We start from the raw sequence: 20,954 nt of genomic DNA, 5'->3' as shown, positions 1-20,954 counted from the left end.
AAATTTTACGGCCCCGCTCGTCCGACGCCCTCCCGCTATTCTCCCCCCCCCCACGCCCGACTCCCGATACGAATCGCTGCCACCGTTTTTTTACAGCCAGCAGCGATTCTCAGCTGTCAGATGGGCCGAGTTCCCAGCCCTTTACGGCTGTTTTTACGAACGGCAAACACACCTGGTCTGGCCGTTCGTAAAAACGGCCGTAAAGTCCCGATTTTTAAAACCATGGCACCGATTGGCACGGCAGTACCACAGCCGTGCCAAGGGTGCCATGGGCCCGCGATCGGTGGGCACCGATCGCGGGCAGCGGGTCCGATGCCCGCGCACTCTTTGTCCCTCCGCCGCCCCGCTGTATCACTTCGCGGGGTGGCTGAGGGGCATCCCGGCCCGCGCATGCGCGGGTTGGAGTCTTCCAATCCGCGCATGCGCGGCTGACGTCATATGACGCGTCAGCCGCCGCACACTCTGGCAAGCGGGCTTAACGAAATTCGTTAAGCCCGCGATGCCGGAGTTTACGGCGGCGGCATGCTAGCCCCGACCGGGGACCAGAATCGGTTCCCGGTCGGGGAGGGAGGGGCTGGCGTCAAACCCGCCCGGATTTGATGCCAGCCTTACGATTTCTCCCCCTCTGGGAGAATCGCGCCCCAAGTTCTTCAAGTATCCTTGTTTACGGGCCAGCACGGTGGCACAGTGGTGAGTACTGCTCTCTACAGCGCTGAGGACCCCGGTTCAATCCCGGCTCTGGGTCACTGTCTGTGTGGAGTTTGCACGTTCTCCCCGTGTCTGCGTGGGTTTCACACCCACAACCCAGAAGATGTGCACGGTCAGTGGATTGGCCACACTAAATTGCCCCTGAATTGGAAAAAATAATTGGGCACTCTGAATTTATTTTTAAAAAGTATTCTTGTTCATAGGGTGGCACGATGGCGCACTGGTTAGCACTGCTGCCTCATAGTACCGAGGTCCCAGTTTCGATCCTGGCCCTGGGTCACTGTCCATGTGGAATATGCACGTTCTCTCCCTGTCTGCATGGGTTTCACCCCCACAACCCAAAGTTGTGCAGAGTAGATGGATTGGCCATGCTAAATTGTCCCTTAATTGGAAAAAAAATAAATGGAGTAATCTTGTTCACTCAAACCATTGATGAGAATATCATCTAAATAACGTTGCACCCCATTTAGTCCACCCAGAATTTGATCCATGGACCTCCTAAATAGAGCAGAAGCACATGTTATTCCAAAAGGAAGTCTGCCTTAACAGAACAGAGCTTTTTGTGTCATGTTAGTGAATAGCGACTGTGATTTTGCAACCACATTTATTTGTAAATACACCTGTGACAGATCAATTTTGCTGCATTTCTGTCCTAGAAATCCCATACACAACAAAACCAACCCCCACACATGCAAACACCTTTGTCCCCAGTGTGAATCCAACTAGAGGTTTTACCCTTCATGGCACAGAAATATTAAATTAAAACCACATAAAGCTATATACCTTATTTCTAATGTTTAACCAATACAAATATAAATCTCTTAAAATGACCTTTGTTTTCCTAACAATCTGTAGAACAATATAATCAGCACAATTATAATACCAGTCTTTATGTTAATAATATATAAGGAAACATAAACAATTTGATTGTATTCATATATGGGTACAATCACTGCTCACTCTAAATCCTGAGCTCTGATATAATCTACATTATTTATTACTCTCTCATTTAAACAGCATCTATGTAAAATAATCTCCAAAAGAAAAATCCCGATTGCAGCACAATAATTCTTCCAAAGCTCTGAATGATAGGGCAATGATGGGTCTGCTATACAAGCCACAAAATGTCAATGTCATTGACAATGGGCACCATTTCACCAGTGTCATCTGTAATGGAGCAGAGTCTCATTTTAAACTTATTGTCACAGCAATCTTTACTCCATGTCCCAGTAAGAGATGCTGTTGAAAGGCTCAAGCATCAGTAAATCGGGCCATGAAGATCAGAACCTCTCGAGCTTGGAGTGACATGCAATTATACAGAACATGTATATATTGGTAAAGATATGTGGGTCAAGATAGGTTACGAATGTATATTACCTGACTGTATGATTTAGAGGATGAAGGATGACTGCGAGTGTAACAACTGAGGCATTGATTGCAGAGCAGTAAGTCCCAGTGGTGATGGATGCCGAACTGTCATGTGCATCTGTCTGCACTTAGTACCGCAAGTTCCCTGTTGAAAAGATCATCTGCGGCACTCCACCGGTAGAATCAAACTGACACCTTCTCTGAAGCATTGGGCAAATCACTCCACAGCATAAACAAATGGGAAGGGACTCGGGAGCTGGCACTTAAAGGGTTGATTTGATTTGATTTGATTTATTATTGTCACATGTATTAATACACAGTGAAAAGTATTGTTTCTTGCATGCTATGCTGACAACATATACTGTACATAGGGAAGGCAGGAGAAACTACAGAATGTAATGTCACAGTCATAGCGAGGGTGTAGAGGAAAGATCAACTTAATATGATGTAGGTTCATTCAAAAGTCTGTTGGCAGCAGGGAAGAGGCTGTTCTTGAGTCGGTTGGTACGTGACCTCAAACTTTTGTATCTTTTTCCTGACGGAAGAAGGTGGAAGAGTGTGTGTCTGGGGTGCATTGGGGTTCTTAATTATGCTGGTTGCCTTTCCGAGGCAGCGGGAATTGTAGGCAAAGTCAATGGATGGGAGGCTGGTTTGCGTGATGGACTGGGCTACATTCACAAACTTTTGTCGTTTCCCGCGGTCTTGGGCAGAGCAGGGGAAGTGGATGAATCGCAATGCCTCAGGTGCCTCAGGAATCTGCATGTTGGAGTGAGACTAAGGGCTGTATTCGTAACCCCCCCACCACCACCGCCCATTGCAAGAATGCCACGAGCGGGCAGCGGACAATGGAGACGTCCATTGACCTCGGGCAGGATTCTCCGGTCGCCAGGCGGGCGCAGATGGGCAATCCCACCCTAACTGTCTCACCCTAATGTGCGGATTTGCCCCAAAAAGTGATCCCACCCCAGGGTGGGATTTACATCACAATGTCTCACGAGGTGTTGCAAGCCGAGTACATCTGGGATCAGGGGCCCCCAGTTTCTATTGGCCACACTGCACCGTGGCGGGCTGCTTTTCAGGCGCAGCATGGCCATCGATTCGCACCCACAATTCCAAGTCAGAATGGCGATTGACTTGGAGGGGAATTTGCAGGTGTGTTCGCATGCCTCTGCTGCCTTTGTGCGAGATCAGGAACATCTCTTGCTGTGCTCTGTTGGTTCAATTTGTTTGTATTTGTTCATGGTTCAGCATTTTCCCTAACAAAGATCCTGAATGTGCAAGAGCACACCTGGATCTCGGTGAAGAGGACTGATATTATGGGCAGGATCCTCTGGCCCGCCAGCCCGTTTTCTGACGTGGCACACCCCTGCCGACAGCGCGATCCTCCGTTCCCGCAGTTGGCCAATGGGGTTTTCCATTGTGGCCACCCCACGCCATCAGGCAACCCACAGGTATGGGTGCGCTGCCGGCGAAGTGGAGGATTCCGCTGATGGAGAATCCCGATATAGATCTCTAAAAATGGTTGAGAAATGTAGAGGAAGAATGGAGAAATAGGGTGAATTAGAGTGGATGAATTCAATGTAAAGGCAAGAGTGGAAAGAAAAATAAAAGGAGGGAATAAAAGATAAAGGCTGGAATTCTCTGTCCGTTTACGGCAGTGACATTCTCCAGTCCCACTGCCATGAATGGGATATTAAGCTGAGCACCAAATTCTCTGTCCTTGCAAGCGGCATTAGCGGCGCAGACTTGCAACGGAGAACCCAGGCCAAGATTAAAAGCGAGGAAGAACGACCGAAAAGAAATAAAAATAATTGAAAACTTGGCTTTTTTTTTCAATCTCCAACAACAATTCACAGCTTGAAGGAATGTGCCTCCACACTTTCAGGTGTTCACTTTCTGGGCAAGAGAGGCCGACTGTCGGTTATTAAAAATATCACATTATTTGCTATGCACTTCTCCTGTTAATTTCCAGATTAAATTTTTCTGAGGAAGTTAATGAAGAACTCCAACAACTTCATGAAGCCCATGGTGAAATTGAGGGCGAATTCCCCCAAAGCTAAGGCTACCGCAAAGCAAACTTGTGGTGAATCACAACTCATGGATCTCTCTTCCTCATCACAAGCTGGTAGCTGACTTGGACATTAATAATGGTGTGAATTACTCACGCATCATGAATTTTTCAGTAAGTTCTGAACCGTAGTTGATAACACAATTTAGATCTCCAATTATTTATTGTCCACAACCAACGGGATGAGATTTTAACACTCTGCACAAATCTATTAGATTACTCATAATAAACTCATTTGGCTGGATTTTACCGCCCCAGCAGTGGTTTTAAATCTGACAGGTGTCTTGCCCAAAGCCAGCCAGCCCTGATTTGTCTGAAATTTTAAAGGGTCAAGGGATGGAGGTATTTGGAAGCTTTCCCACTCTTAAGTACATGAGAACAACTAGAAAAATCCAACAATAATCTGAGTTAGGAGAACATTCTCTGAAAATCTGTGCCTCCTGAATCCAGCAGAGCTACTTCCATTAACTGCTTGATAGTGAAAGAGATTGGACCCTTTTATATCCCTCTCTTCAAACTTAGAGTTACAAGGTAGCATCATTACAGGGAGCTTTTATTCTACGCACTTGATTTCATGGCTTCGAATTTCCTTGAAGGTCTCCAATCTTAAGTGAAACAGTTATGGAGCAGCAATAGAGAGGGTTCTGATCTACTGTTTGTTTTAAGTTTTACAATCAATAACAATTTCAATAATGTGGTAATTTCAGCCATTTGCTCTGCAGAATACTTGGTAGCTCGGCCAGAGTGAGATGGGTTAGTTGTGACGCTGCACATTAGAAGAGCAATGAATTCATAGTATTGCAATCAAACGGACAAACATTTTCATCAAGGCAAACATTATCTCATGACAAAGTAATTTTAACAGCTTCATGTAGAATTCCTTCTACCTTCAGTCAATGTAATTTGGGAGCATTAAGGCAGATAGCAATTCAATCAAGACAATGCATGGATCCTAGGTAACAAAGCCTTAAATGGAACTAGTCCATTTGCCCACCTTAATAGTGATAATCTCATTGACAGTTCTTACAACATTCAGCAATGCATGTGTTCAGCCTAAATGACAATCAATTAAAACTCTAAACATTTAAGACGAGTTACTTGCTTGTTGATTTTCCAATGTGATAACATTTGCAGGACAAGTAGGCATAGTTTAACTCTTTAATGGCCGGATTAAGAGTTAAACTTGCTGAGGTGGGTATGTCTCTATGCGCACAGCAGCATCAGAAACTATTTGCATGTTAGGAACTTGACAGGACCATCATATTGCTCACAAGGAGTCAGCATTGCGTACAAGGAGGCTATTAATCCCATTGAGTCCATGCTGTAGATCAATCCAGTCAGTTCCACGTCACCACTCTATCCCTGTAGCTCTGCAGGTTTATTTCTTTCAAGTGCCCATCCAACTTCCTTTTGACATAATTGATTGTCTCCACCTTCACCACCCTCACAGGCAACAAGTTCCAAATCCATACCTCTCGCTGCTTAGAAATGTCGTCCTGATATGGTATGCTCACATCTCTTGTCCAATACCTTAAATTTGTATCCCTTAGTCCTTGTAACATCAACTAATGAGAGCAGCTTTTCTTATTTACCATATCTAAACCTGTCGTAATCTTATTCACATCTGCCAAATCTCCCCACAATGTGAAGGGTAGAATCTTACAAGCCTTTCCCAATCATGCGCAGTGCCGCTGGAAAGGCTGACAGAACCTTAAACATTTTCTGCTGTTGCTTTAGAATAGTCCTCTTCAGTGATGATTCGGCCTCTTCAGCGATGAATAGTCCTCTTCACTGATGTACAGTCTTCATCACTGATGTAGAGTCCTCTTCACTGATGAATACTCCCTTTAAATGATGAATAGCCCTCTTCAGGTATTAATAGTCCTCTTCACTGATGTATAGTCCTCTTCAGGGATGAATAGTCTGCTTCACTGATGAATAGTCCTCATCAGGGATGAATAGTCCTCTTCACTGATGAATAGTCCTCTTCACAAATGAATGGTCCTCTTCACTGATGAATAGTCCTCTTCACTGATGTAGAGTCCTCTTCATTGATGAATTCTCCTCTTCAGTGATGAATCGTCCTCTTCAGGGAGGAATAGTCCTCTTCACTGATGAACAGTCCTCTTCCGGGATGAATAGTCCTCTTCACTGATGAATACTCCTCTTCAGTGATGAATAGTCCTCTTCACTGATGAATGCTCTTCTTCACAGATGAATAGTCCTCGTCACGGATGAATACTCTTCTTCATTTATGAATAGTCCTCTTCACTGATTAATTGTTTTCTTCGCTGATGGACAGTTCTCTCCGCTGGTGAATGCCCCCGGTCCCCCAATAGGCCCAGTATCTGCTTCAAGATAAGCAGAGCTTGAAGCATCCTACACCTTCCAATGCGAGCTCTCCATTGCTGCTTCTAAAATCTGCTCCTGATCATTTCTGTTGTGCACTTCAACATCAGACAACCAATCTATCTCTCTTAAAGGCCATACTTAGGCATGCGTAAAGGGTAAGTATTTGTGTGATGCTACTTATGTGTGTGACCTTCAGAGGAGCTTTCATCCACCATCTAGTGGCAACAGATCAGTAACACTTGTTAGAGCTCTGGAAGATGAAAGACATGAATTAGAATTGACTAGGTGAGGGGAGTTTTAAGTTATTGTCAAGCAAGTCGTCATATTCCAGTGATTAGTGGCATCAAATCGATACAAGTGAGTGTTATATGCATGTGCCTGTGCTTTATTTCATTTTGTCATTAGGTATCTGGGAGACACCATCACTCCATTGCCAATGAGCCATCAGATAGAAACCTGGCTAATCTTGCACACTACCAACTCCACTGTTTTCATCGTGACTATGATTGGAGGACCACCCTTCCTGATTCTCTACTTCTCCCGGTGTTCTATGCTCTCCTCCCCTGCAAAGAGAAAAATGATATGGGAAGTGTTTAGAGGATGGAAGGACACTGCAAGGGTTGAGTGTAATATTATTATAAGATGAGGGCTAGTGTCAATGGAAGATGGTCAGATGGGGTGTGATGAGGGACTGAGGGAGATGGGTGTGCAGGATATGATGATCTGAGGAGCCATAAGTAGGAGAAAGCTGGGGAAGGCAAATTGATGAAATATCACCGACCGGAAATGTTACCTTTGTTTCTCTCTCCAAAGACACTGCCTGTCCTGTTTTTAATTCAGATGTTCAGCATCTGCAGATGGGTTGCAGAATGAGGGCATTTGCACATGAATGTTGAAGGTCAATCATCTTTCCTATCTTAAACTGGGCAGTAAACAGTTTGTGGCACTGTATCCGGACTTGAGGTGCCTTACACATGTTGCTGATCTTTTCTGCCACTTAAGCAACACTAACACGTTCTCGGTCATGAGAAATCATGCTAACGTGAGAAATCAAGGAAATCCAGTAAATTGGAATGGTCATGATATGCAGACATGCAGATAATGACATACAGACAGGCACAGACAGGCAGCTAATGTACACAGAGAACAGGACATGACCAATGAGCAGGCAGGACACTCAGGGGTGGTATCTCGCTATAAAAGGCACGAGGCACTCACACTCCGCCTCTTTCCACTGATGAACATCTGCAGAGTGAGTAAGGGTGTATGTACAGTATCACACCTCCAGCACATGGCTAAGAGCTAGTCTGGTTCAGTCAGGCAGAGTAACCACACTTAGGTTAGCAGAGAGTCGCACTCATAGAGAACTGTGCTAACTGTGCTACTGGTTCAATAAATCAGATTGAACTAACTTCAAGGTCTGGAGTATCTTTTGGTTAAAGCTGCATCCAGTTGCAACCTGTGTTATCCCAGAGTACATAACACAACAAGAATGTCTTCTGCTGGTTATATATTTTTTAAAAACTATTTAAAAATGGGAAGTTGTGTAATGGCAGGGATAGATTGGCTCGCCTAATGAAACTAGTGCTTTTGACATGTTGATGAGCCTAGCAGCACGGCAAACAGGTTTTTACCAAGGCAGGCAATGGGAATAGAACATCGGGTTTGAGTAAGATATCAGAGGTTAAAGGGAGGAGACACGGTGCAAACTTTGCAATTGCATTCCAAAATGTGGACTCATGAAATGAAGGTAATTAAGCTTGACATCTGAAGAGGTTAGTTCAGAGAAGGGAAGGTCAAAAGAGTAAAACAATATATCAGAAGCAATTTTAACCTATGCGAAGGAACTGCTTTTGATACCTCAGCCCACAACAGGAATAGCTGTTCGAACTCCAAGAAAGCTGTGCCTGTGGAGAAAGCCTACTTCAATAACCAGTGATTTTGCCATACATCAGGAGCAACTCCAAACAATATAATCGCCTGGTGTGGTAACTATTACTGCATTTTGCTTATAAGTTTTTAAAAACCTATAAGGTGTTGTTTGGGGAGAATTAGCTCAGAGATTAGGGAAACAATGGTGTTGGGAACTGGGTAAAGTTAGGAATACATAATGTTCAATCATTGAGTTGGATTTCAGTAAAGCGTAAAGCATTTGATAAGGTTCCCCACGGTAGGCTATTTCAGAAAATACGGAGGCATGGGATTCAGGGTGATTTAGCAGTTTGGATCAGAAATTGGCTAGCTGGAATAAGACAAAGGGTAGTGGTTGATGGGAAATGTTCAGACTGGAGTCCAGTTACTAGTGGTGTACCACAAGGATCTGTTTTGGGGCCACTGCTGTTCGTCATTTTTATAAATGACCTGGAGGAGAGCGTAGAAGGATGGGTGAGTAAATTTGCAGATGACACTAAAGTCGGTGGAGTTGTGGACAGTGCGGAAGGATGTTACAAGTTACAGAGGGACATAGATAAGCTGCAGAACTGGGCTGACAGGTGGCAAATGGAGTTTAATGCAGAAAAGTGTGAGGTGATTCATTTTGGAAGGAATAACAGGAAGACAGAGTACTGGGCTAATGGTAAGATTCTTGGTAGTGTGGATGAGCAGAGAGATCTCGGTGTCCATGTATATAGATTCCTGAAAGTTGCCACCCAGGTTGAGAGGGTTGTTAAGAAGGCGTACGGTGTGTTAGCTTTTATTGGTAGAGGAATTGAGTTTCGGAGCCATGAGGTCATGTTGCAGTTGTACAAAACTCTGGTGCGGCCGCATTTGGAGTATTGCATGCAGTTCTGGTCGCCGCATTATAGGAAGGATGGGGAAGCATTGGAAAGGGTGCAGAGGAGATTTACCAGGATGTTGCCTGGTATTTACATAGAATTTACAGTGCAGAAGGAGGCCATTCGGCCCATCGAGTCTGCACCGGCTCTTGGTCAACACCTCCACCCTATCCCCATAACTCAGTAACCCCACCCAACACTAAGGGCAATTTTGGACACTAAGGGCAATTTATCATGGCCAATCCACCTAAGCCACACATCTTTGGACTGTGGGAGGAAACCGGAGCACCCGGAGGAAACCCACGCACACATGGGGAGGATGTGCAGACTCCGCACAGACAGTGACCCAAGCCGGAATCGAACCTGGGACCCTGGAGCTGTGAAGCGATTGTGCTATCCACAATGTTACCGTGCTGGTGGGAAGATCTTATGAGGAAAGGCTGAGGGACTTAAGGCTGTTTTCGTTGGGGAGAAGAAGGTTAAGAGGTGACTTAATCGAGGCACACAAGATGATCAGAGGATTAGATAGGGTGGACAGTGAGAGCCTTTTTCCTTGGATAGCGATGTCCAGCACGAGGCGACATAGCTTTAAATTGAGGGGAGATAGATATAGGACAGATATCAGAGGTAGGTACTTTACTCAGAGAGTAGTAAGGGTGTGGAATGCCCTGCCTGCAACAGTAGTAGACTCGCCAACACTAAGGGCATTCAAATGGTCATTGGATAGACATATGGACAATAAGGGAATAGTGTAGATGGGCTTTAGAGGGGTTTCACAGGTCGGCACAACATCGACGGCCGAAGGGCCTGTACTGCGCTGTAATGTTCTATGTTCTATGTTCTATTTCCAATGGACTTTATTGTCGTTTAGTTCATTGTTTTGTAAAAATGTATTTTATTTTGAATCATCATAAAAAAGTTTGGCACATCATTCTCTGTTTTTTTCTTTCCCCATATTATATCAAATTGAAAATACAGCTGAGGGCAGGCGTTTCAAGTTTCTCTTTTGAGATTTGGAATAACATGGCATTTACCATCAGGCATGTTCTTAACAACCCTGTGTCTCTTTTCTTTCTCCTATCTATGGAGAGAAGAACGGATCTGTGGCCAAGGGTGAGAGGTAGCAGTGCTTTGAGCAGAACCTCCACGGTTATAGCGTGGTATTCAGAACCGCGCTGCAAATTTTAAGCATCGACCCATTATTTGTCCGTTTGCTGGGTGGCTAGCCTCCCATGATGTGAGCCAGTCTGAAAATTAAAATTCATCCCGAGGTCTGAGATATAATGTCAATTTTTAGTTATGTGTAAAAAAACAGATTCAATTTAATAAGCTGTAGGATTGGTCCTCAACAGCCATGTGATTCAAACCTTGAAACTAAAGTCAGCTGAACAGAAAATAATTAAATCAGGACAATCACAGTTGTAAGTGCTCCCGGCATGTCATTGACCAAACTGGAAGAAAAGTATTGGATGACTTTCAGACATGATTGTAAACTGGGAACTCTGATATAAATGCCTGCTCTCGATGGATCTGACCAAAGGAAATTATGCAAAACTGGTTTTAAAAGCAAATAATTTAATCAAAGCTTATAGGATCAATAAAATTGAAAGCAAATACAGGTCAAGAAATGTTAAGGCACAAACCCAACTTGTTTTGTTTCGGCATTGATGGCTTTAGCTTTCGGTAAATTGAGAAACAAAAGAGATGGATGAAGCATCAAGGCTCGTGAGGCAAGTCAACAAAGTTGAAAGGAGTAGCAGAGAGAGCAGGATGAATTCAAATCTGCCCGGCTTTCCTTCCTTCCTTCTTCACCCAATCTGGAGTGAAGAGGGCAAAGAGAAAGCCTTGTGGCCTTGTGGGGACAGCACGGTAGCCTTGTGGATAGCACAATTGCTTCACAGCTCCAGGGTCCCAGCTTCGATTCCGGCTTGGGTCACTGTCTGTGTCAAGTCTGCACATCCTGTCTGTGCGTGGGTTTCCTCCGGGTGCTCCTGCTTCCTCCCACAGTCCAAAGATGTGCAGGTTAGGTGGGTTGGCCATGATAAATTGCCCTTAGTGTCCAAAATTGCCCTTAGTGTTGGGTGGGGTTACTGGGTTATGGGGATAGGGTGGAGGTGTTGACGTTGGGTAGGGTGCTCTTTCCAAGAGCCGGGGCAGACTCGATGGGCCGAATGGCCTCCTTCTGCACTGTAAATTCTATGATTCTATGAAAGCGTCCAATCGCCCCCACCCTCAGATCTGCAGCCAGCCTTAAAGGTTTGGTTTGGGGCAATTCCGGACCTCGCTGGGAATTGTGATGACCAGGTCATAGCCTTCGTTAGACTCAGTGGAAGCCATGTCTGCTGAGAGTAAATATGTATTCCATTGTTGCTCTTGTAAAGACTCAAAAAGATGGCTGCCAGGCAAAGGTAATAAATAATACAGGAGAAGGCTGATTGGTGTGGAATTAAAGGTTTTGTCAGGAAAATTGGTCAAACACTCTTTGTTTTCTTGACCGGAGAGGGGTTAACTCTTCAAATTTTGTGGGTGGGCATTTCTGCTCAATCCTAGACTTAGCTTGTTGCTGATTGTTCTGATGCTGGATGGACAGCCTTCAGAACATTCAATTTTCACCCTTCCCCAATGCTGAGACATGGCTTGAGCAGCTGAATATTGGTTTCAGATAAAGCACAGCAGTTAATATCTGCAGGCCTACAATTCCTTCTCACACTTGAGATTACCACTCCCTTCTGCTGGGAGTTAAAACTGGCCCTTCAAACTCTGTTCTTTGAATGTACCTGCTATATTAATAAACAATAACAGCAATGCCTGACAGCTCACTCGCCAACTGATTTGCACAGCACGGAACAAAGCCATATCAGAAACAGTAGGATATTCCCAGGTCCAGTTCCCACAGTGAGCTGCTCGCTAATGTCAAGTGAATCGCACATCAGTTGACCGCAGCTTCATCTTAATTTGAAAGAGAATGATATTGGCAGGCATTCTGTTACTTAGCACTATCACTGTCCCAAGAGCCCTGCTGGAGAGCGTGCATATCTGCAGCTGAGGTGAGACTAGTTTCAGGTCCAGCTTGTAAAATCTGCACAGTTACATCCATTTGTCAACAGGCAGGGTGTTAACTTGCTGCTCCTTAATGTCTCTACAATCAAAATAGATTGTAGACTGGCCTGTCTCTCAATTATCTATCTTTGGAGAACGATAGAGGATTATGTGAGTGACATTCCAATTTATATTGGACAAGGTGGGCTGAAAATATGATGGACAGACAACCAAAGATAGCCATATCTAGATCATCTTGCAACTGTTGTGTTATGATATGTTGTGTATGTGCCTTTAAGGAACTGTATCTTAAACTGCTGTCAATCACTATCCACTTGAGACAAGACATGATGTATTAGGCTTATGACTGAAACAGAATATAGCAGCAGCTATAGAGGTCAGAAATGTCCACATAATGTCGAAAACACTTCAATAACAGAAAACGGCTCATCTTCAAAGACTAAATGTTCTGGAAGAAATAATGTTTTATAAAATATTGGGTGGGATATTCCGGTCCCCCAGTTGAGTGTTTCTTGGCAACTTATCGTTTGCTGGCGGCAGGATTATCTTTTCCTGCTGCTTGCCAATGGGATTTCCCATTGAAGCCACCTCGCACCGCCGGGAAACCCACAGGAGCAGATGCACTGCTAATGGGAAAAGAGAATCTCAACTGCCAGAGAATTCCGACCAGTTTCTTAAGTGCTGGATGTGAGAATTCAGATTGCTATTCCCGGAAAACACAGCATTTTTAAATAAAGGTAATTAGCCAGTTGTTAAAAAACAATCTGGACACCTCCTGAACCTGGTGGACTGCGGACAGAAAGGGTTACATGGTCTTTAATGACTAAAGAGGAACAAGCCATGGTTCTGCTTTGAGATTAGAAGGAAAAATTGCTCGTGAGGAAGACAGCAGCCTTCTTTCAGTCAAGAGTTAGTCCACAGCCGGAAGTGAGTGTACTCTGCCCCTATGTTGCTCGACATGGGGGACTAATGTTCCCGAAGTCCGCCTGAATTGCAGTGCAAGAGACATCGGTTGTCTCCTGGGTCAGGTAAGTGTGTGTGTGAGTGTGTGTCCGCGCGTGCATCTAGATAACCCACATTATTTGCTGTATGATTGGTACATCTAGATAACCCACATTACTTGCTGTATGATTGGTACATTTGCAATCATAAAGAACTCAACAGCACAATTGGGGAGGACATGAGGTTGGAAGAGTTGTTCCAGATGATTAGTTGACCAGCTTAGAGCTTCACGTTAGTGACAATAAAAAAAGGTCTTCAGGCCTATTTTACGTTGCTGGTGTCAGAATTGTTAATAATGAGATTCTATTATCAAACTTAAAAGATATATAGATTGGCAGTTCTGTTAGCCCAACTGTTGATGGATAGGTCCAGCTCTTTTCTGTACTCCAATTTTGACCTCTCAAACATCCCAGGTTTCCTTTGCTCCATCATAGTAGCCTTAAATTGCACCAGCCCCATATTCTATAATTCTTTCTGCTAAATCTAAGCCAGATACTTGTTGTCTATAATAAGCCTGTGGAATTGAAGTCCATGGTACCGGCCATCCATTCTTTATGACCTTTCCTGGCCATCCTTCAAACTTGAACACAGAGGCAATAGAAGGAGAGTGGACCACTCAAACAGTTATCAGGTTTGGGGTGGCACAGTGGTTAGCACTGCTGCCTCACAGCACCAGAGACACAGGTTCAATTCCAACCTTGGGTGACTGACTGTGTGGAGGTTGCACGTTCTCCCTGCGTCTGCATGAGTTTCCTCTGGGTACTCTGGTTTCCACGCAAAGATCAGGGAGGAATTTACCTTTTTCCCTTTCTCAAATCTTTACTCACCTTTCATCTCTTCCAGGAGATCATACGGTTTATGAGGGGTGGATATCTTTATATATTGTGAGACAAAGGTGTCACAATTGAGTAGAACAGGTAGGAAGGACCAGAGAATCTTTAACTGCCCAACTTTGTTCATATTTAGATTTTTTTAAATTGGATCAAAAACCAAAGGGATGGGAACAGAATAAAACTCAGGTTTTTGACATTATCACAAACATTAAGGAATGAACGGCAATTACAAAGTTTGTTTAGTAACCTTTGATCGTCAATTCCTCATTGGAATTCAGTAAATCAATATGCTGAGGAACAGAGTGACCTATGATGACATAATTGTCTGAACAAATATATAGCCTTCAGTATGAACCAGAATACACCAACCTGCTTTTATTTCTGGTGTTTCAATATGTCGATCAGTAGAACTGGTAATACCATTGATTTTTAACTGTGCTCAGGAGTTGAGCCTTCAAGCATGTACAATACTCTGATTGGAATCGCAATTAAGTCAGCATGTTGCGAAAGCAAAAAAAACATGCTAGAAAGTTGCTCAGTCAATGCTCAGTAGGGCAACCGATGAGTCATCACCCACCTTGATCCTGCACTCAACTCGAGCATTGCAATAAATGGAGCCATAAATAAAGGGAAAAATCTCATTAAATTTACTGGACAGTAAGAATATTATTTTAATTTTGGAGGCAACCGAAGGGGGAAGGGGATGTCAGGAGTTAAAATCTCCGTTAAAATCACAGCCCTGCGCTCAACAGAACACCACGTTTCTGTACTGAGGGCAGGAGCCTATGAACACATGTAAATCAGTCTCCCTACAATATACATGGAACCCCACAGGTCACTGTTCCTCAGTACATTGATTTTCTGGTTTTGACCTATTTTCTTTTAATCTGAATATGAACAATGTTGGGCAGTTAAGGATTCTCTGGTCTATCCAACCTGGTCTTCTGAATTGTGACACAATATATAAAGATACTCACCCCCTCAAAAACCATCTGATCTCCTAGAAGTGATGGAAGACGAGTAATGATTTGAGAAAGAGAAATTGGTAAATTCCTCACTGATCTTTGGCTGGAAACCCTAGAACCCGGAGGAAACCCATGCAGACATGGGAAGAACGTGTAAACTCCACACATACAGTAACCCAAGGCCAGAATCGAACCCAGGTTCCTGGTGCTGTGAAGCAGCAGTGCTAACCACTGAGCCACCATGCCACTCTGAATCTGTGGCCTCTTTGAATGGTCCACTATCCATTTATTGCCTTGGTGTTCAAGTTTGATGAATGGTCAGGAGAGGTACAAAAGAATGGATGGCCGGTACCATGGACTTTAATTCATTTAATGAGAGACAGTTCTGGATGCTCTGCTCTGCGAAACCAAATAAACAAAACAAAATTTTGCCGGCATGTTTAATGCTGCTCAGAAAGCCAAAAGAAAAGCATTTTGAGTTTCAAATCCTCTCCCCGTTCAAAGCCCTGCTAATTTAGGACTGAGTTGAGGAGGAACATCTGCATTCAAAGGGTCGGGAATCTGTGGAATTCCCTGCCCAGCGAAGCAGTTGAAGCCACCTCATTAAATATTTTTAAGGCAAAGGTCGCTAGATTTCTGAACAGTAAAGGAATAAAAGGTTATGGTGAGCGGGTGGGTAAGCGGAGCTGAATCCACAAAAAGATCAGCCATGATCTTATTGAATGGCGGTGCAGGCTTGAGGGGCCAGATGGCCTACCCCTGCTCCGAATTCTTATGTTCTTCTGATCCCCCTCCCCTGAGTGCTACCTGATACATCTGCCCGGCAGTTCCTGGTCAGCTACCTACCTTTGGACAGCTTTTCCAAGCAGGTACTTCACTGCATTTGCATTACTGAGGGTCAGCTATCAAAATAGACCAGGGCAGCTAACCTGCACATTCTGTCACCTGCCAGGGAACTTAAATTACCCCTTTTGCGTATCTTGGTACACTCCATAAAACTGTCTGAAATCAAAAGCTGCACCGCAATCCAACCACAGCATAAATATTGTTATAGAAAGCCGCAATACTCTTCTGCACAGTTACCGTCAACCACTCTGGGCAAAAACTGACACATTTATTGGTCATTTTGCTGATGGGGTTTCTTGGATGGGATGGCGAGAACCACACTCCCATTTTTTACAAATAGCTTCCTTCCGCTGTCTCCCCATACATATTCTGGGCATGCTGCATACTTAAAAGGACTAGGATTCAGTGATGATCTGACATAAATGAGAACTGAAGGAAAAGGCTTGAACTGATTGCCTCTGATGGAATAGTGGTTGTGCCTACAGCCTCAATTCATACTCACTGTCATGCTCATCTGAAGAAAAGATTTTCAGTCCGAGCTTGGTCCAGTGTAACTGCCAGTGTTCAAAGTTACTTCAATCCAAAATAACTGTTGCTGAAGTTCAAAGCCAACGGAGGCAATTTTATTATCAGATAATCCTTGAGTTGTTGTCTTGCATCAGAGTTTCAAGATTTGCATGTGTTTGGCTTTAGATGCTTTTTATCAATAGGAATCAATAATGTCACCTTGCCTCAGTGAAGGATGTTCCTCGAGGGTCCGGTCTTTTCTTGGGGAAAACTACAGAGAAACCTATAAACTGTTTCTGAGTCATTTATATCAGACTGGGACGCATTTGATGCAGCCACTACTTTAAGTTGCCAAACATACCCGACACACACACAAATAAATGCAATATTCTGTGCATGCTGGAAATGTGAAACAAAAACGAAAGTGCTGGAAAAACCCAGCATGTCCGGCAGAATCTGGGGACAGAGAAACAGAGTTAATGGCGGGATTCTCCAACCCCCCCGGCAGGTCGGAGAATCGCCGGGGGGTGGCGTGAAACTCGCCCCCACCGGCTGCTGAATTCTCCATCGCGGGGGTTTTGGCGGGGGCGGGAATCGCGGCGCACCGGTCGGCGGCTGCTGGCAGCGCCCCCCCCCCCCCCCCCCCCCTGGGATTCTCCAGCCCGCGATTGGCTGAGTGGCCGCCCGCGTTGGACGGGTCTCGCCGGCGTAAATCACAACAGCCCCTTATCGTTGTGACCTGGCTCCACGGGCGGCCTGCAGAGTCCTCGGGGGAGGGGCTTCTTGCCCTGGGGGATGCCCCCACGGTGGCCTGGCCCATGATCAGGACCCACCTATCCGCGGGCGGGCCTGTGCCGTGGGGGCACTCAATCCCTCCGCACTGGCCGCTGTCAACCTCCTCCATGGCCGGTGCGGTGAGGAACCCCCCTGCGCATGTGCTGGGATGACGCCAGCACACACTGGGGCTCCCGTGCATGCGCCAACTCGCGCCGGCTGGTGGAGGCACTTTGGCCGCCAAGCCCTTCTGCGCCGGCTGGCGCGGCGCTAAACACTCCGGCGCTGGCCTAGCCCCTGAAGGTGCGGAGGATTCCACATCTTTGGGGCGCCCCGATGCCGTAGTGGCTTACGCCATTCCTCGGCGTTGGAGTGCCCCGCCCTGTTGGTTCGCGGGGAATCCCGCCATGTCTCTCCTTCCACAGAAATTAATTGCCAATGTTTTAGTGTAACTTCCCTTCGCCCCAAAGTCATTCAGTTGAACAGGGAGTGATTGTGACACATGTCAAAATATTCTGAATGACCAATCCAAATTCGAAATAAAACTATGTAGATTTTGGTATTCCGAGTAATTTACAGGGAACCGCATTGAGTAATTCTATCCAAACAAAATCCCAGCTGTTGTTTTGGTTCACACCGTTATGGTTATTGCTTTAAACATTGGTTCCCATTCCAATGAAATTCCCTGTTCCTCCATGTGAAGTGCAAGAGAGAAAATAAATGACAGCAGAGTTGAATTGTTCCATTTACAGATCCAAAGATAGGGGTAACCCCAGGTTAAAGAGGTGTGAATTGTCTCAAGCCAGGACAGTTGGTAGGGCCTGGGCTTGCGAAATCCTACCAACTGTCCTGGCTTGAGACAATTCACACCTCTTTAAACTGGGGTTGCCCCTGTCTTTGGTTCTGTAAAGACTGAATTACCTGCAAATGCTCGCATTCTAAACATTGTCTTGCATCTTTGAATTTGTCTTTGTATTTCTTTCTGGAACATACCTCTTCATTCACCTGAGGAAGGAGCAGTGCTCCTAAAGTTAGTGTTTGAAACAAACCTGTTGGACTTTAACCTGGTGTTGTAAGACTTCTTACTGAAATAAACTTGCAGGACTAAGGGGGTACAGTGAGAAATGGAACTGACTGGATTACTCTATGTGAACCCAATGGGCCAAATAGCTATCTGCTGTGCCTCATGAGTCAAGATAACAGACTTGAAATCCAAAAAGACGAATAGCCCAAATCTTACTGTTCAAATTCAGAGCTGACTGACCTCAACTAGGAATTTCCACAGAACTGCTCTGCCAACAGAACTGGTCCCGCCAATAGAACTGCTCCCACCAACAGAACTCCAAACTGTGCTTCCCTTGCACCTGCAACAAAGTAACGGCGGCTCAGTGGGAGCAATGCCGCGTCCATTCCTTGCTCCGGTCTTCATCAAGAAGTGCGGCAACCTTTCCGACCTCCCAGAATTACGCCGCAGAAATCCTCCATGCTGCTCACAAACGCAAACCTTCCATTTGCCCATTGGGGCAGCACGGTAGCATGGTGGTTAGCATAAATGCTTCACAGCTCCAGGGTCCCAGGTTCGATTCCCGGCTGGGTCACTGTCTGTGCGGAGTCTGCACGTCCTCCCCGTGTGTGCGTGGGTTTCCTCCGGGTGCTCCGGTTTCCTCCTACAGTCCAAAGATCTGCCGGTTAGGTGGATTGGCCATGCTAAATTGCCCGTAGTGTCCTAAAAAAGTAAGGTTAAGGGGGTTACGGGTATAGGGTGGATACGTGGGTTTGAGTAGGCTGATCATTGCTCGGCACAACATCGAGGGCCGAAGGGCCTGTTCTGTGCTGTACTGTTCTATGTTCTAAAACAACTCAGTATCACCGCAGCCTGCATTAATACTAATGCATCTGGGGAATTGTCAAAACCAATTTCCAGACTAAGTAAATGCCACTGTTCGGTGGATTTTGTGACAATTTTTGGAACTTTAAACACATTTCAAAAGCAGTACAATCAAAATGGTTTGCCGTGTACATTTACATAAAGAGCATCTCTTGGGGATAGTGTTGTTTAACTACATCAGCAGTACAATACATCTTAGGAAGCTAGCAAAAGCAAGTTAATAAGATCAATCGGCTGTCTTTTATCTTTGTTCCTCGGGAAATAAAATGCCACATATTAATAAAAACAAACACACAAACAATTTGCTACCCTTGGGTCTTTCAAATGGGAGTAAAGAAAAATGATTTCTTAAAAAGTTGCAGAGGTGAAGAGAAATTATGTCCATGTTGCTGATACAGCTCCCAAAGGACTGACTTAATGTGGGTAGAGTTGAATAAATTGCTCCCAGGTACTAGGATAAATTTGTGAGATAATACAAGGCACAAAAGCCGGGGAAAAAAAGAGAAGGGGATAGGAGATAAGATGAGGCACTACCCCACCGATCAGCATGATACGATGAGGATGACTGGCAGGAGCAATCTCCAAGCAAGTCTGCCTACTGAGCATGAAACACAGAGCCTGAAAGTATTTCTTGGAGATTTTCAAGGGAGTGCTTGTTTTGCGAGGGGTTAAGGGAGATGAATGTTGCATTTCAACTATTTTGTTTGAAACATCTTTTTCAAAATGCAGGTATCGAGTTGATATTTGACAGTCAGGAATTTAAATTCCGAATTTGTGGCAGGCAATGTAATAAAAGCTGCACAATCTTGGTGATCATTTCGTTCTGGAATTCCAAACGATCCAGGATTAAGAATCTACAAAGTTCAATTCCTTGTCGCAATGCATTCCAGTATGCAAGGAGGAAGAATTAAAAATTAGGTGATCAAATCTCAGAATTCTAACTGTAGAATTCTAACTGTAGGAACACTACATATCCTTACCCAAGAAACATCACTGGGCTTAAGATAATTAACTGTTTCTCCAAATAAATAATTCAATCCTGCTACAGCCTGTGCTCCTCGTGTATCTGTAGAAGATATTCAGCCTGGAGAAATCAGTGCACTTGTTATGATGGGGAAGGTTAACAGCAAACATTTAGAAGCAACATGTTAGGCATGTGTGTGCAGCAAGGTCAAGGCTGATAGGGGCCCGCCAGGAGAAGTAAATCATACATAAATTCATGCACAAACAAAGGTTTCAGATGTTCAAGTAAATCTGGCCATCTGGTCAATTGTCCCACCTGTTATTTTTCTTCTTTTCTCTGGATTAGGTTTCCAATCACATCAATGTGATGATGTGTACACTCCTTTTAGTATGCAGGCAGTGGGATCAGTTATAAACAATAATTACTATCAGCGATTATTCTCACTGTGAAGCTGTCCTTAGATATCAATAATGGCATATTTGGCCAATTAAGTATGAGAGAGAGAGGGACAACATTACACTAATGCTCTGGCGATCACCTTTCAGCACACGAGATACAGTGTTTGCGAGTTTAATGAACTAAGCTGTGCAATTCCTCACTAAAAATAGATCCAATCTTCCTCTGTTGCAGAAGCGTATTATAATATTTTAAGTGTGCAACTTACTGTTTTTGTCAAGTGGGGGCTATTGCTGAACTTTGACTTGATATCGCCCTCCAATTGAACTGACTACTTACGTTAAAACATGTGGAAAACACATTTCTTTTCGTAAACATTTTTTTTTGAGGTCTGTTATACTCTGTTGCTTCAGGAATAAATTGGTGACAGCATACAATATGGACGACCT

This window comes from Scyliorhinus canicula, chromosome 19, assembly GCF_902713615.1.
Source record: "Scyliorhinus canicula chromosome 19, sScyCan1.1, whole genome shotgun sequence".
Classification (NCBI taxonomy): Eukaryota; Metazoa; Chordata; class Chondrichthyes; order Carcharhiniformes; family Scyliorhinidae; genus Scyliorhinus; species Scyliorhinus canicula.
Note: the sequence above shows the minus strand (reverse complement) of the source record.